General features: G+C 37.5%; 2 long non-coding RNA genes across 3 annotated transcripts in view; both read right to left on the bottom strand.

The window, feature by feature from the left end:
• Nucleotides 1-579: 579 nt before the first annotated feature.
• Nucleotides 580-15705, bottom strand: LOC127976978 (uncharacterized). 2 transcript variants are annotated; one of them, XR_008158061.1, is made up of 5 exons: nt 15115-15705; nt 13278-14143; nt 4357-4470; nt 1161-3779; nt 580-955 (listed from the first exon to the last, which is right to left on the bottom strand). It is a non-coding gene; the product is annotated as an uncharacterized LOC127976978 (long non-coding RNA). The 2 variants fall into 2 exon arrangements; XR_008158060.1 differs by having other exon boundaries at nt 1161-3996.
• A 1051-nt stretch (nt 15706-16756) lies between these two features.
• LOC127977753 (uncharacterized) overlaps nt 16757-27168 on the bottom strand; it is a 31970-nt gene continuing 21558 nt past the window's right edge. Inside the window, exons 2-3 of the long non-coding RNA XR_008158354.1 lie at nt 17028-17134; nt 16757-16832 (exon numbers count right to left, since the gene is read on the bottom strand). This is a non-coding gene — a long non-coding RNA (uncharacterized LOC127977753). The remainder of the gene's footprint in view (nt 16833-17027; nt 17135-27168) is intronic.

Consider the following 27168-nt stretch of genomic DNA (forward strand, 5'->3'; position numbering starts at 1 on the left):
ATTAAAAACACACTGTCTCCTCGACATGATGCTATCACACCAACCAGAGCGTCTGTGTGTGTGTGTGTGTTGGGGGGTCAGGTCAGGGTTCCGTTTCTCCCAACACGGTAGGCGGAGATTATTATGCAAAGTGTTCCTAGTGACGTACATAGAGATGGGCAAAAGATTTGAAATCTATAACGACTCGTTTCAGCGATTCAGAGTCGACTCCTTACTTTAGAAGCCAATAACTTTATAAATCATGTACTTTTTGGTTTAATTATTTGCACATTGTTTACACTGATGGACAGCTACATCATACACTGTAATACAGGTATTTTTTGATTTCCCATCTGTGTGGCTCTTTAAATATTTATGCCGTGCGTTTACACTTTGCATTTAGATCGTTAAAATATGGCCCTAACAATACTGGTAACACTTTCGTTTAGAGAACAATTCTCACTATGCATGCATATTGCTAGCATTATGACTAATGATAATTAGTACTTATAAAGCATACATTAATGTACTAACATATTAACAACCTCATACCTAAACTTAACAAACACCTTACAAACTATTTATTTTTATTGAGGGAAAACCAATGTTCTCATGTGTCAAGCAAGTACTTCTGTTTATGTACACTGATCAACGTTATATACAGTATGTTAAATTAAAACTGTTAATCATATAAAGCAATCATGGCTCGTTTGAAAATTTGAATTCAAAAATGCGTGATTATGAACTTTTTAAAGCATCAAAGTGGTATAATTGCATGGACTGTCAAAGGAGGGACAGAAATCGGTCAGATTTCATTTAAAATATGTTAATTTGTGTTTTGAAGATGAATAAAAGTCTTATGGGTCTGTAGTGAAAAATTAGTAAATTAAAAAATTTTCGTTTCAGAGGTGTGGGATCTTTGATGGGAAGTGACTGGATCTTCTTGGATTTGCAAGGCATCTTCGTCATCCGGATCCTGTGAAGTAAAAACAGTGTAAGTGGACAAAGATTTGACTTTCATTTCAAACAACTGTTTGTCCACTGAATAAAGAAAAACAAGCACAAACTAAATGTTAAATGGTAAGAAGTAGGACCATAATAATTGCATTTCATTTATACCCCATTACAATATAGTGCCAACATTCCAGCATCAATGTGATCATATTTAATGTGATTCTTACCTTTTACAGTGCAGCTGGCCTCTGACAGAGAAGATTTTAGCCTTGTTCCTTGCTCCTCACATGATAACAGTTCAGTAGTGCCCCAGTGAAAATAAGAGCTCAATTTTGACGTCAAAATCCTTAAAAGAAAAAGAAGTAGAGATTAACACATGGCATGTTTCCCAAACACCTGTCTTAGCTAAATTCAACTCAGTCATTTTATGTACATGCTTTCGGATAAACCTTTTTTCCCAAATGTTTAAAGACATATTTCATATAATTTCAACACAGAATTAAATAAAAGACAAGTATGTTTACGTTGTATGCAAGCAGTAACTTTAAATCATTGAGAAGTTGCATTACAGATAGCGTAATGAAAAATGACGATTACTAGGTAAATAATTCAAGGGTAATTTAAGTAAACCAGCGAATAAAGCAAACATGTAACGTTAATGTTATTTTTGTCATGGCATCTTTTGTGATATTAAAGCATTCCATCACTAATCTGTTCATATTTCATGTTTTCTTTACCTTTTTCTGTGCTGCCGGCCTCTGACGGAGAAGATTCATAACAGAGAAGCATCAGAGTCATAAATGAGCTCAATGTCGATGTCAAAGTAAAGTAAAATTAAATAAAAGTAACTAAAGCGATTACTGTATGGCACTTTCCCCAAATTCATGTCAAACTCTGACACAGAATAAACGTCTCTGCTAACTCCGTCATTTGTGTAATGTTATGCTTACAAAGCTACTTTTTTTCCCTTAAGTTTATAGACGTTTGTTATTATTTAACCAGATAATTAAGGAAAACTATCAAATAACTTTATTAGCTGTACACAAGCAGTATCTTAAGGCATATTGAGCACATAATCCGAATTACAACAAAATTACAGATGTAAAACCCAGTTAATCCATAACGAAATAACTTACTTAATACTGAGTGGATAAAAAAGTTAAAACAAAAGTATATTACTTTAAGTATTGACAAAGAAAAAAATAAAAATAAAAATTGGCATGAAATCATTAGCCGATTTTAGCTTCAAAGCTAACCTAACTGCAGGACTACTTATGAACAAGGCACATATCTAAAAAGCCTCATCAAGATTACTTAATATTATACATACAACATTTCATAAAAAAAAAAAAGTATTTGCAACAAATTGATATTAAGTACATGACTCAAAGTAAAGTACCTTACATAGTTTTATCAAAAAAAAAAAAAAAAAAAAAGTAAAAGGCTATCACTTCAGACCACTTCAGTGAATCCATGTTGAAAGAAGTATTAATTTCATATAAACAATGACCCCGAACTTTAGAAATGTAGTGTAACTATAATTTATATTTTCAATTATCTTATATAATATATTGTATCAATAAATCGGAAACACATGAATACATTACTAAATATATGTTTATGTTTTATATATTATATATTTTATATATATATATATATATATATATATAAAATAAAAAAAGTACAAGAATCATTTAAAAAAATAAAATAAAAAAAACATCTGAAACAACTTACTGATCAAAAATGCCATATTAAAAATATAAAAACATAATAAAATAAAAAAAAAGCATTCTTCAGAAAATGTTCTCAACGTAAAATTTGAGTTTCATTTATTGAACCGACCCCTCTTGTAAAAGCAGCACCCCAGCCTTCAAAACCCCACCTTACAGATGTCCAGATGTGTCTCCCTCCCTCTCTTTAGCTGCTGCCCAAATGATAACTCGCCCTTTGTCTCTCTCAGTGAGCTGGGTAATATATAGCTGTGAGGTGTCCTGACATAGTTATATTTGCTGGTGTCCTAGAAAAGACAAGGAGACTCAATTACAATGGCAGCAGAGCGAGTGCCTTTACGAATGTCAACTCTTCGCCCAGACGCAGTGTGATGAATCACACCTGACCTCACACCAGCCGTCCATTTCTCAGCAGCTTGCGCACAAGTGTGGACTAGTAAATGAGAAAACAGGGTGGGGTGGCGCGAGGTGTAGGGGGCTCGTTTTTCGAGATGTGTGTGTGTGTGTGTGTGTGTTTGCGTGTGGGGCCAGAGGCCACGAAGATGAGACAAACAGTGGAGAGCCCGCAGACGTCCTTGCTCGCACTGCCTGTTGAGAGAGGAGCAGCGTAGACGCTGTGGAATTGTAAGCAGTTGTTTAAAGCTTTTAGACAGGGGGTTTTGGGAGTGTTCCGTTGGGAGGCTCGACGGCCCTGCTGCAGCTCGTGTGATGCTCTCCTGCAGCTCTGTCAGGAGGAGAACTAACCTGCATCTCTGTTTGTCCACACACGCACATGTACGCACACACAGTGCTGCCTTCCTGCCAGCAGCCTCCTCTTACTCCAGGCAGAGCGTAATCCTTGTTGACAGAGAGCGAGTGTGGTTATTAGGTCACTTGTGTTTTCATGCTGTACTGTAAAGCACTTAGCAGGCTGCAGTGGCAGCGGCTCACAGACTCACACCAGCACTGTGGCAGTTCAGAGCCACTCTCCTCCGGGAGAAGAGACCTCTTATCCCGCCACTGCACCATCTGACCCTGGGAGGACGGCGGGTGAGGAGTGGTGGGTGGCTGGGTCAGAGACGGCTGTAACGCTGCCCTGGGCCAACTCTAAGGGCAGGCAGGGGAGTCCCTGGCCTCCTGGGAGAGGGAGGGAGGGAGGGTGGAATAAGCAACAGGCAGACACAAGGGCAAAGGCAGATGTGTGCAAGGATAGATGAGGAGATAAATCACAGGCTGTCAGGGCTCGAGGCATTTGCATTCCTGAAATGAAGCTTGCACTGGCGGTTGGGGTACGGAGACCTCTGCATGCGTAGAGTCCAGTGCAACATCAGATGTGGATAGGATTTACACGCAGCTGCAGAGGAGTTAGGTCAGTTGTTCATTATGTAAGATGTGCCCTGAATTACACTGACAAGGGTGCTTTTAAATGTTAAAGGAGTTCCTAAATAAAGTAATTTAATAAATAATACATCTGATGGAGCACAAAAATGATTTGTTGCACAGAAATGGGCCACATTTTCCAGAGCTTTTCAGGGTATTACAATGGTAGCAAAAAAGGATGAAATTTACTAGATTTATCTTGCACTTTCAAAAACAGCACACACTTTAAACCGATTGTCAAAGTTCAGAGGACACACACAATATTGGAGGTAGGGGTGGATTGGGTCATGTGATTATAGTTTATAGTTGGCAGACTGTCTGTGATGTATCGTACCTGTGTCCTGGACTTATCCAATGTCATATGGAAGGACAGGACACCCTTTTGGGATATGATTGGTCTCATCAGGTTGATTCTTTGACTTCATGAAGAAGGAGAAGAACTGGGAAACTAAGAAACAAACAATATTAAACAGTCTGAGTCAAAGTCTATCTATTGATAGAAGTATTAAAAATATGGAGCATTTGTTGTGCACAGTAGGACAAACTGTGCACAACCCTGTTTTATTGCAATACCCCAAAATGTAATACAAAAACATTTATTATAAAAATATATGCAATATTTATTGAGAGACAAGCAAGATCATGATGCATTTGGGATACATATTACATGCAGTTTAACATTATATATATATAATACATTTTTACTGCAGCACTTGAAGATACTAATACAATTTTTTTCAGTCTTTGATATGAGATCTATATATTTTTTTGAACATTGTTTTTCTCCTAATGCACTAGCATATTTTTTCACTTGGTTCGGAGTTAAAATCAAGTGGGGTAAATCTTCATAGTAACACAAAATACACAGTCTCTGAAAAGTCTTAATTTCTTATGCATTATGCATTACTATATTTTTTTTTTTTTTTTTTTGTAGGTATTTTTTTTAAATATTTTAACTGGAAAACAAGTTACAAAATGTATTCTCATTAGTTTAGCATTTTAAATAATCATATTTAGCTAAATGCATACTAAATACGTATCGGGTAGTATTCGGCTATTTAGATGCTAGAGCCCTTTCTTCCTTTCATGGCACACGGAAAAGTAAAGGCTCGGACCGCTTCTACTCTGTTGGTGTCCAAAGTGTCAGTGAAACAGTTAACCAACATCAAATGATGACATTGGCTTTGCAGACCTCTTTCCATGATGTCAAGAGCATAGTGAAGCTTAAAGGGGATTACAGTCTAATTCTATCGTTAAGGCTCCCAACTAAATTGACTTGGCTGAGTGCATATGGTGGACTAAAGCAAACTTCATTTTTTGTTGATTGATGGGTGCAATGGTTGGGGCACAGAGGGGTACAGAGGACAGAAAGTCAGAGAGAGAGAGAGAGTAAGAGAGGAGAAATCAAGAACTCAAATCAAGAACTCATGGTAGGAGGTTCGCTGGAGGGTGGACGGGTGGGGAATTGTCAGCAAGAAACCCTTGTCGGCCCGGAATGAGGAGTGTTGAGTAACTAATGAGAATGTTTTACACAAGAAATGTATCACGGCTGAAGAGACACATCTGGGTATGCAACTCACACAAAGAGTCATCCAGCTCAAAATACTTTTTTTATTGCTCTAAGTGCAATCCTCCCATTTGAAACCCAGCCAGATATTCGAGAGGGAGCGAAAGAGAGACAGAGGACAGAGGGAAACAGCTGGGTTTCCTAAGCAGAATGGCTGGCAAGGCTGAAGGGAGAGAGGGACGGCTTTCTATGGAGAATATGGAGGAGGAATATAAACTCCAAAAGAAGTTGCTGGGAAGAAAGCCATGAAACAAGTGAGTTAAAAAAAGAGGGAAAACAAGGAGGACAAGATCGAGATCAGGGCCAAAGAGAAGAGATTATGAAGAACTTATAATGAAACATCGCAATAGTGAGAAAGGAGGGGGAGTGTCGACGGCGGTTAAGGAAAACAAGCGAGAAAGAGATAGTGGCCAAAGTCAGCGGAAATGTAATGCGAGCGAGGCAGGAAAAGGGATGCATGGCTCTGATTTGTGAGATGAGTTGAACTGAAACGGGATGGAGGCAAATTCCAGGAAGACGTCTAAGAGCCAGAAAATGAAGTCACCTGTGCAAATACAACTCATATTTACTCATTGTGGAATAATCTTATGACAGTTCCCCGTTTTATCTGTCTTGGTCAGGGCTCTCAGGAAGAGGCCTGGATCCAGAAAAACAAACACAACTGCTAAAGCAAAACGATTGTGTGCGCTTGGCTCACCGAATGTAAGTTGCGCAGCAACCGCTACCCCAATTAGCAATGAACAAATGAACTATAAGCAACCGAAAAACACAAAAATAATTTACGGCTATAGACTCATTCAAAACGTTCCTTTGGAATCATGAATCGAGACTTTTTCTTCCAGCAGTTGTCAAAAGAATTGATATATGCCGACCGCAAACAGGACAAGCAGCAATAACAAAACCAACCCATGCAAACTTCAACATGGGATGTGAACACGTGTTCCCAACTAGTCTGCCAATTACTCTACCTCAGATTTACTGTTGTTCTCAATTAAAGAGCAGTTTGGCAACAAATAATAACATGTGTTGTGATGCTGCGGTTGAGCCAAGTTAATGTTTCATATTAGCGCTCCCGCAACTACTCACCAGGCCAGAACCCATGCTGTTTAGTGCATACTTCACTTAACAGGGTGCTCATAAGTCATTATGCACGCCAAAGTTCAGCTGGGCCATAATGAGCGAAAAAAAAAAAAAAAAAAAAAACCTGCGCAAAAGCATGCTATGCATACAGACGACAATCGCAGGAGCTCCTTCCAAATATTCCAACTCATAAACATTTCAGAAAGTATTAGAGGGTGCATGGGATTTACAAATCCAGGGATTTTCATCAACTACTGCCTTAAGACTTGATTGGATGTTTTTTTTTTATGGATTTGAGTCAAAGAATTGCTATATATTCTTAACGTACGTTTATAGTGAATACAGAGATCCTTGTTTTGAATGGTAAGAACAGACTCCTTTCGACGTGTTTGAAAAGGTGATGAACACGTTCATCTGTCTAACAGATGAATTTTCTGGTCATGCGCATGTCAGTTACCAATTCTCTGCATTTCAGGATAGTAATTTAGGGCGGTTGCATATTTCAAGCATTTCACTCGGAAGTCACATATTTGTAATTGAATGTTTGAGCTCTCTTTTAAGACACTTAATGTGTGCAATCCGATATAGTGTTTGCAAACCGTTTACTCGTGACCTGTGCTCTCCCTTTCCTTAAGCCATTCAAGACAGCCAGCAAAAGCAAAGTGCCTTTTAAGGCCCTGAGTATTGCCAGAGTCCTCCTTATATTACTGATGATATCTTTACTGAGGGCTTCGCTGACAAGAGCCCAGGGATCAGAACTGCCCATAAAGCAGATGGGAAATTACATCTCATCCTAGGCCCTGCGCTCAAATGGCCTGTCTGTTGATGCAGCAGGCTTGTGGTGTCTTTAAACAGGGACTTAGCCTCCGACCTCAAACCCCCCCAACCTTATACGATTGCGGTGAGGAAGCTACTGGAGGTAATCAAAGCGGGCCGAGTACAACTGGACAACTGCACTGACTGGAGATCAGTCTCAATCCTGGGAGTCTGATGGCTGGAAGGAGATATCTAAGACTGTGTCCACACACTAGGCCTGAAAATCCTTAATAACGTCAAGCCTGTCATTGATAGAGTGAGATCTAGGCTGTCGTATTTGCGGAAGTGTGCCTCAACAACAATCTTTACAGCCAAAAAGACATGTAATGCTAACTTAATTGCAAAATAATGCTTTGTGGGGGGGTTCCAATATTTCATCCAGTGAAGACTTAGTTTGACTAAATATCAGCCGGGTTTGGAATGAGCGTGTGAGAGAAAATTCATTGCACCGTAATCCCTTAAGCCCTTCAGGGATGGCCTCTGACCAGGGCATATGAGATCCACTACCCAGTGCTAATCTGTTCCCAACACTGATGAACCCAGAAAGTGGCTCTTGCGGTTAACAAACTGTCCACGGATGGATTATCCAGTTTGCAGCAATGCAAAGTTCAGAACACAGCAGCTGTAATCCCAGTGTCTCGATGACACACGTGCTGAGGCCTTGCACTCAATAAGCGCAAGCTTGGCCCAAAGAATTGTGTTTATCCATTCATCCATGCTCATTCCTCCCCCTCTCTGTGACACAGGCACTGATCACTTTATCCCTCTGTTCTAATGGCAGAGAGACAGAGCTAGCACGCTTCCGCCACGCATGGCACAAATCCCTACTGACCTGGCTTAACACTGGCTGACCAATATCTAAAACACTATTTGTAAAAAAAAAAAAAAAAAAAAAAAAAAAAAATACAATTCCAAAGTGTTGGGGCTGGAGAGCATTACATAATCAAAATATGATTTAAGAAGTTACAAGTCATGCGTTACTTGTGAATTTACTTGCATTTTTCTAATAGGCAACATTATTATTTTATTTATTTACTGACAGATACACCTCCCCTCTTCATGCTGGGAGAAAAGGTGGTGCATTTAAAGTGGGCATTTAGGGGGTGTTGCAATATGTGTGAAGCATGATGGGTACTGTAGTTCAAGAGTATGTAATTTGGTCCCACTTCATATTAGGTGGCCTACTATGTACTTTTTAATTAATCTTTTGGTACAATGCAAAAAATGTGTACATGTTTTACATTGCTTTTAAATAATAAAAAAAATACTTCTTTAATTAAAGGAAAACACCACAATTTTTCCATATTCCACTCTGTTTTTCCTTCAACTTAGACTAGTTAATAAAATCGGTACACAGTAAGAACATACTTATTTTGCCACCTAATATAAAGTGGTACCAATAACATTTATAGATCAGGTGTTCAGCAAATTTTACCCACATGTGGTTACAACATATCATTGTGGAATACAAAAGAAGTCATAGAGGTTTAGAATGACGTGAGGGTGAGTGAATGATGACTAATGGAGTGAAAAAGTAACACAAAATGTACCCATTACAGAGTAAAATTAAAACATTTCCATAAGTTACTTTTTACAGTTATAAATAAAAGTAAACTTAAAAGGAGTAACCAGATATTTTTATGTCTATTTTTAATTGACCAAACCAGTACTCAAACCATGAATAAATGCTTAAATAAAACCATTTAATTTTATGAAGAAGTTTACTTTTTTTTTATTTTAAGAGAAGAGGAAAAAGGGTAACATTTCAGAATAGGGAGCACATATTCACTGTTAAGTAAGAGTTTTCCCTCAATGTTCTCCTAATTTGCTGCTTATTAATAGTTGGTAGGGTAGTTATTAAGTTTAGGTATGGGGTAAGGGATCTAAGATGTCATGCAGAAAAAGGCATTTATATGTGGTTTATAAATACTATTATAATTAAAGTACTGTTATTCTCTTATATACAAAGACACAGGTCAGTGCCACTATTGACAGAGCAATGTGGCATGAACCTTAGCCTGTGATGACTGTGCAGAGATGCCTGGAAATATGATAAAACAAAGGTCACAGGAGAATGACTTGTTTGCGATGTTAATTTCCGGAAAGAAACCGGTGTTAGATAAGACAGAGATAAATTAACCTCTGGCCTACAACATTCAGCACAGTTTGAAGACACTCAAAAAATTTATTTTCATTCAGCAAATGAATAAATGACCTGGCTGCGGTTCCCAAAAGCATCGTAAACCTAGACACCAATGGTTTCTATGATGCACTTATCCTTACAATGCTTTGGGGAAATGAAGCCCTGGACAGGCAGTGTAGATATATGCTGTGCTTATTTACGAGACATTTAAAGAACAAGCCCGCTCTTCAAGTTGTACAAAAACCAACCTTGAGAGGCAGCCACTTATTCCAAACAATGAGGTATTCGTCAATGTGAGGTATCCCATTGCAAACGGACACATAATCCAGCAACTCGAATCTCTTTCCTTCTTTGCTGAATGTGTTATGAACCAATATTACATTCATTGACTAAGAAATTCAATTAATTATGAGAGCGGTCCCTGCCATCCAACCAAATGGATGGGCAAAATGGGGGGTTCAGGGTCTGTTCAATAGCATTCATTTGAGGAGAGAAAGGCCTTCAAACAGCAAGGTTGTTTTTTAAAGGCTGTGGGTGCTCAGTGTTTTCAGAGCACGTCTCATCTTTTCATAGAAATGGAGTGAGCTGCACTCCAACTGCGTCTCACATTTAAAATAAAATAAATAAATAACCCACATCAGCTGTCCCATCATTTCAAGAATGGTGACCCGACACCTCGAGACCTTGAAAGCCCTGAAGGGTCCAGATTCTATTCATTCAATTATTTTAAATTCACCACAACTCTCTCTCTCTCTCTCTCTCTCTCTCTCTCTCTCTCTCTCTCTCGCTCTCTCCCAACGAGCACCAGTGTCAAGTTTTTAAATCATAAATCCAGCTTTATTCCATCAAAGCCATTTATTTAGTGATCCACAAAATTTTTCGTTCCTTTGTGAAAGCAGAATTCCCAAATGGTAAATAATTATATAGACAGAGAAAGCCGTACTGTAAGTCTCCTGGTAAACCAGTAATAGCTACCTTTGTTGGTGGCCCCATCTTTTTCTTTGTTATCTGCATTATACAGTAACCGCGTTATGATGTTTGAGTCACTCCAGATTCACTGAGTCTATTCACTCTTTGGGCACTGGTCAGATCCAACGTTTGTGTCAGTCAGTTTGTGAATGCTGTGACCATATTCATTTCCAAATTCACTGCATGTTGTTTATAAAGTTTAAGTGATAAAGAAAGAAGGGTCACACTTTATTTTAGGGTCCAATTCTCACTATTAACTAACCATTAACTATGACTTTTGCCTCAATTAACCCCTTATTTGCTGTTTATTAATAGTTTGTAAGGTAGTTGTTAAGTTTAGGGTATTGGGTAGGATTATGGATGTCATGCATTATATGTACTTTATATGCACTAATAAACAGCCAGTATGTTAATAATAGACATGCTAATAAGCAAGTAGTTATTAGTGTGAATTGGACCCTATACTAAAGTGTTACCGAAAGAAGCAAAGAAATAAATGTATACCTGTGGCATAGTCAAAGATCACATCATATCAATAGTGACCACTATAATCGCTTTTCAAAAGTAATCAATAATAATTTTTGTAATCTCAAACATAGATTTTGAAGTAACAAGGTTTGCTACTCAAATTACACTCTCAGCTCCCCAATGAGTGTTTTTCAGACCTTCCGGAGCATCTAGTGTAGGCTCTTGTTTTTGATAAACATCTTTGTTCTAGCAGATACTTGACACCCACGCTGCATTGCAATGTAAATAAACATGACTGCACACACAGCTGATAATTAGTTAGATTTAGCTTGACAATAGCCTACGACATGGCCCCAACATAAGCCCTGAATACAAATGAAATATTTATTATTAATATATGTGACGATGAGAATCATTTTGGCCAGTAACATGTGACTTCTTGTTACTGATTTAAATATTAACACGTGATATACAAATACAAAACAGGCAGTCAACCAACAGTGTTACTCCCTTGCATGCCAGTTCAGCCAAATTCACATTAACACACATATTCCCACACACACTCGCACAGTCAATTTACACAGGTTGGCTAGGAACCAGACTTTGCAAAGAGAAAAATTTCCCGGCTCGCAGGCCTGATAGAGACCATTGAGTAGGGGACCCCACACAAAGACCAATAGCGATGGGAATCAGCTGAAAATATGTGACATAATCACATTAGTGTCTTAAAGGACACAAAGCGCTTAGTCAACTTCCCCTGATCAAGGCACATCTGGAGAAGCGGGGGACTGGAGCGGTGGTCCTGGCTTTCCCCAGCTAAAATTAAAACAAGCTGTAGTGCCATGCTGCTGGGCCGCAATGGACCAAGAACCATGACACGATAATGGATTGCTCCGGCAGTGCTGTAGTAAATGCAATTCTTGTGAAAAAGGAAGAAGACAAAAAAGGAGCAAGAAAAAACAGTGGATGGATTTTAAAAAAGGCTTTGAGAATAACGCCCACAGCTTTCCCAGAGAGATTGAACTCTGACCCAGAGAGGGACGATGGAAATTTGCTGAAAGTGTCCGCAAAAAAAAAAAAAAACACATAAAAAACAGACAATATACTTTCAGGAAGTGAAGCATTGTATAGGGTATTAATGAGTGGGAAATATCATCTGAATAATAGCTACATATTATCCTCATGTAGGAGTTTCAAATGTTAATGTACTTGAAAGTATATTTAGGATAGTGCATACAATAAAAGCACATAAACGGGGTCCAAACTGTTTTTCACTGGAAGACAATATATGGCTGCCATTAGTATGATAAAAAAAGAAAAAGTTGTTCCAAAGAAAGGAGGTCAGTTTTGAACAATAAGAGTGTGAGTATTTTCTTTTTTGGATGAACTATTCCTATAATTACATATGATACAATAAATGAAAATCAAAACAAGCTAAATAGTTACTGCAATGCCTAAGAAACATTCTGAAAGGTCACAATAATTTTAACTACGCTTACCGCTTGGTAATATTTTCCAGGGGCCCTTCTGAACATATTGTAGCCCTATTTTTTTTTTACTTCACCCTGGCTAAGGAAAAAAAGGCAGACCTTTGTTTTAGCTTCACAGCAACTGTGAGAAAGAGGACCTGCTCATCGTATAAACAGCCACCTCAACATGCTCCAGCACAGCACTAGGAGCTAATTACAAACACTGCTTGTGCTAAAAACCCTCTTGTAGACAGCAAACAAAAAGAAAAAGCTGGGGGAGCGCGAGGGTGAGAGAGAAAAGTGACAGAAAGTGAAAGGGGCCCAGGCAAGGAAGAAGGGAGAAGCGGGAGGGGGGTGGGGGGTGAAGAGGCTAATGAATCTATAGGAAACACCACTCCTCTGACACGTGAAACGTTCCTATTCACCGCCCAACGGGACTTAAAGAATGTTCAGCCTTTTGTCTCTTCTCTAATTCCTCAAGAAGAGATGGGTTGTGAAAGGTGTGTGTGTGTGTGTGTGTGTGTGTGTGTGTGTGTGTGTGTGTGTGTGTGTGTGTGTGTGTGTGTGTGTCAAGAGGGGGCTTCCTTAGCAGCTCTGCTTATCCCCCTGAGCTTTAGCACTTATCAATAAAGTGGAAAATAATATAGTTTAAAACTACGGACTATTTGGAATATAATTAATCTTTTGGGAAATCATATCCTCATCTAAAACATAATCCCAAGAGAAGTTTATATCATTCTTACCTTCACAGCTGACTTCAATTACAAACGATTCAATACCCTTTTAAAATATAAAGCACAAGAAATGAAGTATAAACACTAAAACTTCAAAGAAAAATTCAAAATGCCTTTATATATTATTTTTTATATGAAAAACAAAAGCTGTAAAATGTTACATACACTAAAACTCAACACAACGCACTAAAGAAGGCCTTGAGCCGAAATGGTTGTTGTACCCTGCTGGAGATTAATGTAAAATAAAATGCAAAAAAATTATTTTAAATATACTTACTTTCATATACTACAAGTAATTTAACCAATTGACACACCAAAATAAAATATTAAGTGACAAAGAGCATAGTGCTTATTTTTTTTTTTGAAAACACATTAAAAGTAAAATAATGAAAAATGTCAACATAATGTTGTTGTTGTTTTTTTTTTTTGGAAATTCAAAAGATTGTGATTTTTACAGTAAAAGATCCATTAACTGGTTACCTATAGGTTACCATATAACACATGATGCAAAAATATATGTATAATTTTTCTATAAAATGTTACTAGATCTAAACCCTCTTTGGCCTAGCTCGGCAGGGTGGAGACCCTGGGTCGAAAAAATGACTAAGTCAGAAACGGGGTACGATTGCGTTTTTCCTGGAATTTTCCATAATTTGGGACAAGGGGCTGTACAGAGGGCCTAGCCCATGTACCCTCACTGTGGCTGGGGTGAGGCAAGTCGAAGGCCCCCTTGTCTGGGAACGGAAACTGAGCTCCAGGGGCTGCATAGAGGGCCGCCTAGCCCACGTACCCTCGTCGTGGCTGGGGTGAAGCGAATTGAAGGCCCCCTTGTCTGGGAACGGAAACTGAGCTCCAGGGGCTGTACGGAGGGCTTTCTGAAAATAAATGAATTAGCACATTTAAAAACATTAATGCTCAAGAAAACACATTTGTTTATTTATTTTTTTAATTAAAATTACAAACAGTAAAAGAATATTCCTAGAAGTCCCCACATGATGCATAACATATGCTTATATTTTATTGAAACTGTTTTTTTCCTCTACATTATTATCAGTAATTTACATTCGGTTTATTTTAGTGCCATGTGTGTTTTTCCAAATTATGTTTTGTGTATATGACTATATATGTGGATCCTCCAAATATGAGTATTAGCCATAGTTTATGGACTCGGGTAGCCTAAGCCGCAGCCGTGCTATATGTTGGCACACTTCCCACAATGCTATGGCTATGCCGTTATTATTCATACATTTGAAGATACAAAGCAGAGTTTACTAGTTTAAGTAGTTGTGCATATTTCTACATGTAAAGATTTTGCTATGCTGCTTTGAAGCGATGTGGGAAAGTGCTATAAAAATGATTTAGACGTGACATGATATCACAAACTTTACCACTGCAGAAAAGCATCTAATTTATGTCTGACCAAGTTTGTAGTGTGCATGTTGTGTGGTAGAGTTGGGAAAGCCACATGGCCGAAGTCCAGGCCCAGATTCTGTCCATTCCCCCCACCTGCTTCCACCCTCTCATCTGCACCAGAGCTCTGATACAATCTGCTGCGTTTACCCCTAGGCTTTTGACGGCACTTGTTACGCAGATAAAACTGAGAGCCAGGGTTGACTCGAGATTCAAAACAGTTGTTCCTCTCACCGCAGTGATTTCAGGGGGGTGCACATATGGCAAACATGGCAATTTATCAAAGAAGTAAATGTAACAAATTGATAGAACATTGCAAGTCAACAATCTAAACAAGTAACTAAATAGCATACTGGGCTTTTGCTTTGCATATTAATGTGCATAAATCACAAGGCAGCGCACACACACCACACCCAAAGCCCACATACTCACTTACTTTCACTCTGAACAGAGCTGTGGTTACAGCACTAGCTCCCATATGTAATTTGGCCTAATCAAGTCTCGCTCATAGACGCCTGGAGCAGTGAGATTGGCCTGATCTCAAAGTGCACCATCAGCCACAAATTACAGGCTTTGATTTTGGGTTAACTGCATGCCACTCCTATAAGAATAACAGTGACAGTTGTAATATGGAGGTAGTTAGACACCTGTAATAGAATGTAACCAGAAGACATATGCTTCCAGGATTACAAAGCACACGGGGATCTTATCCAGCAACCACCCACAGATGCATAAATGCTATACATCACTGTTAAACCTTCAGACATCTACTAAAATACCAAGTATGAGTATCTACTTATGAAATTAGGATATGAATAGTATAAAGTTTGTGAAGATGAGGTGTTTATTGATATAATGGATGCGATAAAAACACATTATGTGAGTCAGTCTGTAATACAGTAATATTAGTCATTTCTGCTGTCTGTTCCCGTTGTGCTTTGAAAATCGAGAGTTTTACAGATTAAACCCCAATGCATTTGTGGCTGATTACTTTGAAAAATGATAAATGAGAAAATTATAGAGTTATTCTACAAAAATTTTAAAACGATAAACGATAATATCATATATCAATACAGCTATCTGGTCTATTTTATTTATTTTAGAATATATGCATTTTTACATGCCCATATAGCCCATCATAGAAAACTTTTTTATTTTTTATTTAAAAAAATCCATAATACCAAATCCTTGTTATGCTACAGTGTGTACTGTTTTTGTCAGTCACACTAGATTCACATTTATCAAATAAATTTGTATACTTGTATAACACTTTACAATAATGTCCTATTATTTAACATTACATAATGTATTAATTAACATTAACTAACAATTTGCAATACATTTGTTACAGTATTAATTACTATTTGTTAACATTATGCCATAAAATATAACTTTTAATTGATAGTTCATGTTAACTCAATACCATTACAACTTTAGACTTTAATGATATATGTATAATAATGTATAAAGGTTTAAATGAAATAAGATTAATAAATGATTTTGTGAGAGTGTTTTTCACTGTTAGTTCATGCAAACAATAATGGAACCTTATTATAAAGTGTTACCTTTTAATTTATTCGTGTTTATGAGCTTGTTTCGAAGTCTACTCGTTTGCCTCAAGTTGGTAAACTGTTATTCTAATTGCATAGCGAACAGGATGTGACTCTTTGCAGAAGACAAATCCAAAAGTTCCTTAATAATAGTTTTGCATGCTTAATCAATCTCATTAAACGTGGCATGTTCACCCTGTTGCCCGATTTTACTAATTGCTACTGCTTTTGCCTTCTATAATCTTACACAGATCTTACTGAAATTTACTTTAAAATCATCAAAACATAAAAAAGCATGTTTCATAGAATGACTGCAATATGTAACTAGAGATCATTCTATGTGAAAAACAGCATGTTGTGCTTTTTTTTTTTTTTTGTGAAATTACAAGTAGACAACACAGCTCTAATATCAGCAGCTTTTAGAGCAGGAATGATATATTGACTATTGTCAGATAATTTCCCACCAGGGCACAGACACAACAGAATGTAAGTTAAGTGTTAAGCATGTAAGCTTATGCATGTAAGCATGTTTCTTTCCTTTTTTGAGCCATGCTGCAAGCCGTCTGTTCACATGTGTTGCTTCTGATGGGACAGATGAGTCAGCCTGTAAAAAGCAAGAAGCATAAGCTGCACAGATCAACACACATGAGAGCAATAAAAGGTTAACCACGTCAAAAGTGCCATATACGGATTCTTTGAAAGCCTTATATTTTCAATACATATAGATGGTGGGAAAATATCAGTAAAATATTAAAAGGATGTCATAAATCCCCCAATATTATTTTAAATCACACTATACCTGATCTGGAGATCAAGTCTGACAGGCATCCAACTTTTTTCTTCTTTTCGACTTTGAAACATCACCCGATTCTATCCCAAGCTGACCATTTCTCATGGTCTGTTCTTCTGCGGATAGAAAACAGGAGTCGTTGCAGTCGTTATAATTCTTCTGCAAGATAACAAGATGTCATTTTCACAATGCAGTTTAGTAACATCTGACACATGAATAGCGGGTTTCGGTTACATCTGGCGTGGGGTTTTACAGCACAAGAGGACAAAAAGTTTGGCAGGTGAGTCATTGAATGCTGCAGCCAACACAGAGAGATGGATGGGCAGACACAGAGGTTTTTGGACCTTGCTCGGGGCCTGAATGTGTTCGTGTGTGTGTGTAGAGAGAGAGCCTGGTTCATCGCTATGAATCTAATTCCATACAGCCAGAAAAGTTTCCATCAAGTTGTTTCCAAATATCATTTTTTTGAGGAAGCTAAAGAGCCTGACCATGTAACCCTGCGATGCCAACCCCAGCTCAGGCCTTCAGCGGGGGTTCTGCCAATGAGTGGAGACCACCTGCTGTTTAACAGTACATTTTCTGCCTCGCTCCATATTGTTATTATATCATATAAACCAGGTTAATTCCACAACTAATTGAGCCTAGTGTTCTTGCTTGGGTACCTGAACTACCCTCTTTAACCAGACACCAGAGTTGGTCTAGACCCAGAAAACCCTCGTCATCTCCCATGTATCGATTTTATACTGGCGAATGCTGCTGGCACAAGACCGAAAATATAACAGTAATTTGTGAAAAATAAAATACAGAACAAATATTTCTTTTTAACAATGTTTTTGAAATATGAAAATCCAGGCCATCTTCGATCTTTAAAGTGAGGCTGACAAAGAGATAAAGAGCGAGAGAAGAGTATGAATATTTGAGGACAGCAAGCACTTCACAGACAATGATTTAGGTTGAGCCTCCGTTTATGTCCCTAATTTTATCTCACTTTGGGGGTCCCCGCACTTTCTTTAGACCTTAAAAAATGTAAAGCCCTTTCAAACATCACCTTGAAAAGAAGGGATTGTGGCTAATTGAGCACTGTAGCAGCGTAATTGGGCCAAAGGACCTATCCACATGAAGAGGGTGACCCTTCTAACCTAGTCCTGAAAAAGAGACAAAGCTAAGGGGAGGGGTAATGTGAGTTAAGGGATTCTCACCCACCCTTGTGGGAGCTTGTTTCACACACACTGCCCAAAGTGGGGCTTAATAACTTAACACGCTGCTATGTTTTTCCTCTTGAGGAGGTTTTCTCCTTAGAACCTCCAACATTCTCCCAGACCTTTCCATAAGGACTCTTAAGAGACCAGCTTAGCCCTGTCCCAATATATTAAGAGGACATATAGGACACACACAGATTTCCATGGTATATAGTGTGCTGTTTAGGATGGGTTTACATGCTTTATGAGGACATTCAATAGACGTCTTTTTCTTCTTCTTTTTTTTCTTTTTTTACTGTACAAACTGTATTTTCTATCCACATACCCTAACCCTACATTTAAACCAAACCCTTACAGAAAACTGTCTGCACTTTTAGATTTTCAAAAAAGCTTGTTTCCTCATGAGGACCAAAAAGACTGATGAGGACATTCAAAAATGTTCTAAAAAATAAAAATAAAATAATATATATATATATATATATATATATATATATATATATATATATATATATATATATATATATATATATATATATATATATATATATATATATATATATATATATATATATATATATATATATATATTGTATTTATTCTTAAATGTAATTTAATTTAATTTTAGTTTTAATATTATTATCATATTTGATCATTTTACATCAACACCATAGCTAAGCCAGTACTAGGGAGGACACTGAAAAATGTTTTTCATCCTTTTTTGGTCTTTCTTATAGACATGGGTGAGTGGAAGGTCGCTGACACACAAATAAGTTCATGTCTTTCGTTCACAGGATCTCTGTTATGTATACATACTTCACAATTTGGATGTCAGTCACGGAAAGATCATGACATTTGGAAAATGATCATGGAGCAGTCTACGAGTATCATCTTGATAAATAATCGCTTATGAATAAAAAAAACACAGAGGTCATGTACCACAAACATTTCGCCAGAACCTAAAAAGGTTGTGTCCCAACAGGAGGTGGTCCGTTTAGTCTCTGCAATGTTGCCAAAAGAATAAGTGTTGATCAGCGACCTCACACACATAAAATGTGGCCTAGTGCCACAATGAAATCACACCATCAAAACATACAGATATATACACACTCTCACACAACAGACACTAATCATCAGGACACTGTGTTCTGCCCTTGACTCCAGCGGCTCCTGCAATGGCGCCCTCAGCCCCCCCACCACGCCCAACCCCACCTCAGCAGTCTGCCCTCCTGATGACAGCTTGGCAGCAGCTGGCCAACACTTCTTGCTTGGCCCTCTCTGCGCTGAGCCCACGCTGGTCCTGCATCAGGCCTACACTAATGACAGCAGCTTCAAGTGATTACAAGCAACAGGCCTCATTGTTCCATGTGCCCCTGCTACCTGCCAACCCACTGCAGGTCCCCACTCATTAATTCCAGCTGTCAGATGGATGCTCGTCCTCTCAGATGGGACTCTGAAATAAGCCAGTTTTAAGGACACACATGGCAGCAGAGACAAGCTTAATGACATCCTAAAAAAGTCTAGCAAAAAAAAAGAAAAAAAAAAGTCTTCCAGTCCCAGTAAAAAAAAAAAAAAAAAAAATTGTGGACTTCCAACTTTATTCGGTACAATTAATTCTACTACTACTTAACTAAAAAAAAAAAAAAAAAAAAAAAAAAAAAAAAAAAAAAAAAAAATATATATATATATATATATATATATATACTGTATATATATATATTTACTGTATATATATATATATATATATATATATATACAGTAAATATATATATATACAGTATATATATATATATATATATATATATATATATATATATATATATATATATATATATATATATATATATTTTTTTTTTTTTTTTTATGAAATCCGAGAGCTTTCTGACCATTTCTGAATCTGAACATTCAAGGCCCAGAAAGGAAGAAAAGACATCATTAAAATAGTCCATGTGACATCAGTGGTTCAACCGTAATGTCATGAAGCTATGAGAATAATTTTTGCGTACAAGTAATACAAGTAATGACTTTAATCAACAATTTCTTCTCTTCGGTATCAGTCTCCATATCAGTTGAGCAGAATAAATAAGCTTTCTATTGATGTATGGTTTGTTAGGATAGAGCAAGATTTGGCCAAGATACGACTATTTGTGATATCTTATGGTAAAAAAAAAAAAAAAAAAAAAAAAAATCAGATTATTGAAAAAAAATAGCCTTTAAAGTTGTCCAAATTAATACCTTAGCAATGCATATTATTAATAAAAAAATATGTTTTGATATATTTACAGTAGGACATTTATCAATATATCTACATGGAACATGATCTTAACTTAAAGGGTTAGTTCAAACGATTCCGTTTCAAACGATTCAGTTCCATTTGGTGAACTGGTTCAAGAAGATGCGGTTACATCGAATGATTCGTTCGCGAATTGGATATCACTACACTGTTGTGTTTTGAAGTCTCTCACAACAGACATGGAAGAGAAGACAATGCTGAATAAAGTCGTAGTTTTTGCTATTTTTGGACCAAAATGTATTTTTGATGCTTCTAAAAATTCTAGCTGACCCTCTGATGTCACATGGACTACTTTGAAGATGTTTTTCTTACCTTTCTGGACATGGACAGTATACCGTACACACAGTTTCAATGGAGGGACTGAGAGTTGTGGACTAAATCTTAAATATCTTAAACTGTGTCCCGAAGATGAACGGTGGTCTTACGGGTTTAGAACGACATGAGGGTGAGTTATTAATGACATAATTTTCATTTAATTTTCATTAACCACCCCTTTAATATCCTAATGATTTTTGGCAAAGAAAAATCAATAATTTTGACCTAGACAATGTATTGTTGGTTATTGCTACAAATATGCCCATGACTGGTTTTGTGTTCCAGGGTCACAAAAAAAAAAGTGATATATACTTATCACTTTTTTTTTATTGTTGTTGTTCCTATGTATTACAAGTAGACCACATATTAAATTGTATTATTTATAATAATTTAAACAATTGTGCGTTAAATATATCTACTGACTGTATCACCTTATTGAAATCTTTGACCTTCCTGAAAGGGTAGAGCATATGGACAGTGTGTATTTAAAACCTGCCATCATTTATTCAAAGGGTCAAATGATGAATAAGTCATAGATCTAAAGAAAAACAAAGTGATTTGGGTCAGAGTGTGCTTTTTTAAGGTGAGGTCAACTTTCAGTAGCCCGGGGTATCATGTTAAGAAAGTAGCACACAGGCTGCCAGGCAGAAAAGCACGTACGTAAGTGCCTCACATATGCATTCACTCACACTGTCAGTGACACTGATCTCATGTGGAGGCTGAAGCCACGCTCCTGTCCACCCCGATTTGTAAGCTCAGAGGATCATTAAGCACAAAGACTGGGATGGGTCTGTATGGGTCTGACTCAGCAAAAGATGCCCATATCCATATGATAATGAAAATGGACAACAACAACACAAAGAATAAACTAATAATAGTATATGAAAAAACTGATCTTTTAGTTAAAATATAAAGTTAACCAATAAAAAGGTGACATAATGTTGTCTTTGTCTGCACCAATCCTTCAAACATCATGACATTGTGTTGACGAACTGTCCACTTTGAAATAGCAGCCAAACATTTGAAAGGCGCACTGATTTGTTCTTACTAAATTCACTGTAATGTTGACTCTAATAGTGTAGTGTGTGTTATTTTTATTTTATTTATTTTTTGCTCCACATTAAAATAACACTAAGCCTGCTGTCTCATGGGATAGATCCAGAAGAATTGATTAAATGCTCCAAAACTAATATGACAGCAAGACCAGAGCAATGCTAAGTGGGTCTTTTTTCTGCCTTACTTTAAAACATATTGTATTGACAGGTTTTAGCATGTATACACAATGGAAGATACTGTAAGTAAATAAATAAACAATTACAGTAGTAAAACAATATTTCATGAAGACTGGTATTAGTAGTCTCAATGGCTCTTTATCTCCATATGGTTTGAGTCAAAAGTTAGACCTTTAAAAGGCAGTCACCCCATATCAATGCAAGATCGCACAAGGACTACAAAGGATATTCAAGATTTCATAAAACAGTTCAGTGAACAGTATGAAAATGAGTATTCCAAAGACTATGTGGAACTACTTTGTTACTCCACAAATTTTGGGATCTGACACTGCTAGATGTGTTCAGTCATCTGTTACTAATTTAAAAATGCCACATTAGTTAGCACTGAAGGCTTGAGTTGTTTCTGAGAGCCAGTGTGATTGTATAGCACTGGTTTTATAAAACAGGTAGATAATAAAGAAGTTAATATTGAGTATTTTATATTTTAGAAACAACATTGTGAGTTACCGTCTGGCTTTGCTTCACCAATAAAAACAGTCCCGAACAGAGCTGCATCAGATCCACTGCAACACACAGCAGATGTCTTTCCTAAAAGATTCAACAAATTGATTTAATAAATGATTCAATAAAAGTGTCTTTAAAGAGACAGTGATTTGGAATGAATTGGTTGAGTTAATTATTCAAAGACTAATTTCTTTTTGTTCATCAACAACTGAATCAGCACTTTGGAATAAATTGGTTGGGTGAATAATTCAATGACTCAGTGAATCCTCAGTTATTAAATTTGCATTGATGTCATGCTCTGTGGCTTTTGTAAAAATAAAAAATAAAAATAATAATTACTGAATAAATAATCCTCAGAATGTAAAATAAATAAATAATAAATAAATTGAGAAAAATAATCTACTCTTTGTTCCTGCAATTTTCCATAGTCGCTGTGGTGTTAGATTTTTATAGCAGCACTCTAGAAATGCTGCTAAACCAATCAGGCTTAATGAGCAGAACTTACTTTTGAATAAAGTCCAACAACATGAAAATTAAATGAGGGATGGTTTCCATGGCTTTTTTTTTTAACTCAGTAAAAAGTGAAGTAAAAAGTGTGATAATAAAATAACAGCTATCTATGCACAAAAAAGTACAGTTGGTGCAAAAATGCTAACATGCATAAAATATGAGTGTGCATTTCTTTATCTCCAAAACATGCAGAACAAGATGTCCTGGTGAGATGTTATGACTGTGTGAGTGTGAAAACGTGTACATGTGTGCGACATGTTTCACCCCAGGTTGGGGGTGGTGGCCTTGTAGCGGCCAGTGGTTAAACCACAGTAGCAAAAAGGTTAATACATACAGCACATGTTGCCTTCCACAACAGGTGGTGCAGAGCACTCAACGGCTCTCAGCATTCCTGCCTCTCTATGCTGGTGGCCCCTGGTATTCCAGGATTTACGCTACCTCCCCTCCCTTCCCACTGCACAGGCCTGACTGACAAGCTAATCGTTGGGCTGGGATCCCCTCAGCTATTGATTCCACTGCAACACAACACCTCCCAGTCAATGAAACTGCAATATAATGGTTGAGCTGCGAAGAAAAGGGGAGGATTAGCGCGTCGAGCAACTGGAAGAAATTTGCTGCTGCCGCCTCCGCTGCATAGGCCTCGCTCCTCCTTGCAGCTGCTAGTAGGTAGAAACAGGGCGGCACAAATAAAGTGAGGGGGAGAGATAGAAATGCTGAAAAAAGTCTCAGGGGGTAGTGGCTAAGAAAGGCAAGTTATTAAAAGCCACAAAGCGGAGCCCATGCTGGGTGCGGAGAAATAGCCACGGCGCAAAAGAAAGCACATTTGAAAAGATGGGGGTGTGCTTTCTAAATTGTTCCATTCCTTTGAGTGTTTTATTTTGCTGGGTTTTGTAGTTTAGCAACGTTAGCCTGAGAGGGGAGTTCGGCGGCACCTTGTTCAGGATGTCCGCATAGTGTGGCTACACAGCACATTATAGTACAAAAATTACAGTTTAAACAGCTTATTTCAGGTGGAAAAATCAATTATGTTCCACAATTATTAATTATATAAATGGATAATATTAATAAATGAATGAATAAATAAATAACTATTTATTTGCCTCTAAATTTGCTTCAATTGGAATGCTTCAGTGCACATCAAAGTCAAATAGTGTAAGTTCACTTCTGACTAATTCCGCTTTTCAGTCTATTTACTGTGCTGCCTGAGCTGTGTACAGCTGAGCAATGGCTATCGATTTAGGTTGGGAGAAAAAAAAAAAGTAACAGCAATTAGTGGCTTTATTGTTCCAGTTCCAGTGTTTCAGTCAACGATCCAATTTCTCTTTTGTTTGCACACTTAATTAAAACAAATCTGTTACATATCTCTCAGGGATCAGTGACTGTTTCCAGCGCCTTGGTGAGTCAATGCAGTAGTGATGATGAAAAATCCATATTTTCAGGCATCAGTGCCATAGGGAGTCATTCAAAACCAGCTGAATATTGACACAATCAACCCGTCACTAAAACACAGTCCTTTCCCTAAGGGACAGGTGAATTATGTTAACATCTGAAACTGTTCTACTTAGGAATTTCTTGCCTTAAAAACAACAAAAAGGTCTTTCAGGAAAGATAAAACAAGCTGATACTTTGAAGAAGAAACACAGCCACCATTAAGTTATTGAGTTTTAAAAGTGACACAGAACACATGACCCCTTGGCCTTTTCCCCCCAGGTTCCCTCTGTAATACTTAAGATACTGTTCAACTTTGAGGTTTTAAGCTTCTCTCCCTCTGGGCAGCTTTTATGTGCTATAATGTGTGTGCACTTCTGTTACTCGACTACATGACCTATTAACAAAATGTATGGTCGATCAGTTCAGCTGAAATTTGCAAAAAAAAACTGATTGTGGATGCTTGTGTTCTGCACGGTAACTTCGAATGATGTGTTCTCCACCGCACCTTTTAGCAATTTTGTTTTTATGCCTGCTCTGTTAAACACAATGGCCGTATAGTCCGTAACACTTCATCTACCCAGAGGGCTACATAAAATCTCAAAGTCATTCAATAGAACGATCCAATACCACTGTTTTACCTATCATGCTAGGTTTTATTTTTTTAACTGGAGGATCTGCCTTTATTGGCTTGACTGTGGTACATCCCATAAAAAAAAAAAATGTAGAACCAAAAGAATGAAACCTTCAGACTGAGGACAAAGAGTTTCACACAAAGTCACTGTGTGTGTGTGTGTGTGTCATACATTCTGACTCCCTTTTAACTCTTTACTATATATGCATGTAAATAAATGTATAGAACTGATATAAAGCTTAAGAAATATAGGGCAAAATGGCTGACACGTAAGTTCAGAGAATGAGCATGCTCATGTCAAATTCCTGTATGACATTCATAGCACAAGAGCTTATTAAACAGTGAAATCTGAGCCAAAGTTTACTGACTGGTCGACCTTGTTTGGCTCATTACTATATACAAGAATCTAGTCAGAATTTTGTCCACTGTAGTGTCAGACTGATATCTCCAGGCATCTGCAGCCAAGCTCAGCAATGTCATCAAAGGTTTTCTGTAAAATTTATTTTTTATTTTTTTGCTGTATATTTCATTAAATATCATAAAGTTGGTTAACTGATTAACACTTAAAGCTAAATTGCCAGCAGAGGTCAACAAAAGGAATAGTGGTGTATGTGCGCACGCAGGCCCACAAAAACACACAAAGTTTCTAATAACAAAGTCCATTCTATTGGTGACATTTGCAACTTGATACCCCTATACAGGGCAAAAAAAGTAATTGGCACGAGAAGGCTCCAGCATAAAAATAGAGGGCTAGTGTCACAGCAAATGTCAAAGGTTTGACCTAGCCTCCCCTTCACAGAGCCGGCCAATCCTGACGACTTCTGACCACCCCTAGAGCTTTAGGCATGCCAGGCCCTGATTGGTCATCACACCATTCTACTGAGTGACATGTAAAGGCATCATGGAGGAGGAGTAATGACCTTTACTCTAAAGTCACATCTCATCAACAATGTCAAACTGTCAAGAAGCTGTCCATTTTCATGGAGACGTGTTTATAGAAAGAGAGGAGTTAATTTAAATTTTCTTCATTTGATGTTTCATTTTAAGGCCAAACGTTTTGAAAGTTAACAGCATTACTAATACGACTGAATGTACTGGCTTTTAGCTTGTTTATAACTAGGGACACATTCTGAACATTCTGAAACAAAACAAATAATAACCAAACAAACAAACAAAAAACTAAACAAAACAAAAGTACGCAAAACAAAACAAAACAAATGTATGCAAAACAAAACAAAAGTATGCAAAACAAAACAAAACCTGTAAGTAAATATTTTTAATGCCTCTTAGTCATCAAAGCTTTGCTTCAAGCACACAGGATAACACATCGTTATACCACATAGAGCTAAGTAAATATTCCTGTGATGATGTCATGTTTGATGACACAGCCTTTACTCTAAACATCCACATGTATAGGACTCTCTCAAATGGGTTTGGACCTCTGTGCAGTCCAGACATGACCTGGAAAGACACATTTCTTCCAGGTCAGTGTGTGGCTATTTCCTCTTGACTTGCTCAGTAAGCATAGCACTCTTTGGTGGTGCCTAATTGCTATACAATAGATCTGCACTAATGTATGAACGTCTGAAATCGGAATAATGGAAGACAGCTTCTTATTTTTAAGTCTAAAAGCCATTCATCTTCATTTACATAAGGCAATGGCTGTAGAGCGACCAGAATGAGATCAGAGGTTTGGTTAAAAGGTTCCAGAACCTTCAAAGGTTCTCACACAGAACGTACGGGTCAGTCAATAAAGCTTGTACATAGAAAAAACTCTCCTTTTTCCAGCCCTTCACTCAAAAACAGGCACTTCAGCGATAAAGCTGAAGGCAGTTATTACATGGTGACTTTTAATACAGAAGCGATTTGTGGTCGCCAAAGCCCAGGCCTGCCCCAGGCGAGCCTCGTGCACGGCCGTTCTAATGGGACCAGTTTGTTGACTGTCAAGATAATGGAGAAATCAGTAACAGACGGGCCGAGCACCGTAAATAGCAGAGGTAATTAGAGAGCCTGTCACAAATCCAGGAAGGTTTGATGT

The sequence above is a fragment of the Carassius gibelio genome, chromosome B18, assembly GCF_023724105.1.
Source record: "Carassius gibelio isolate Cgi1373 ecotype wild population from Czech Republic chromosome B18, carGib1.2-hapl.c, whole genome shotgun sequence".
Lineage (NCBI taxonomy): Eukaryota > Metazoa > Chordata > Actinopteri > Cypriniformes > Cyprinidae > Carassius > Carassius gibelio.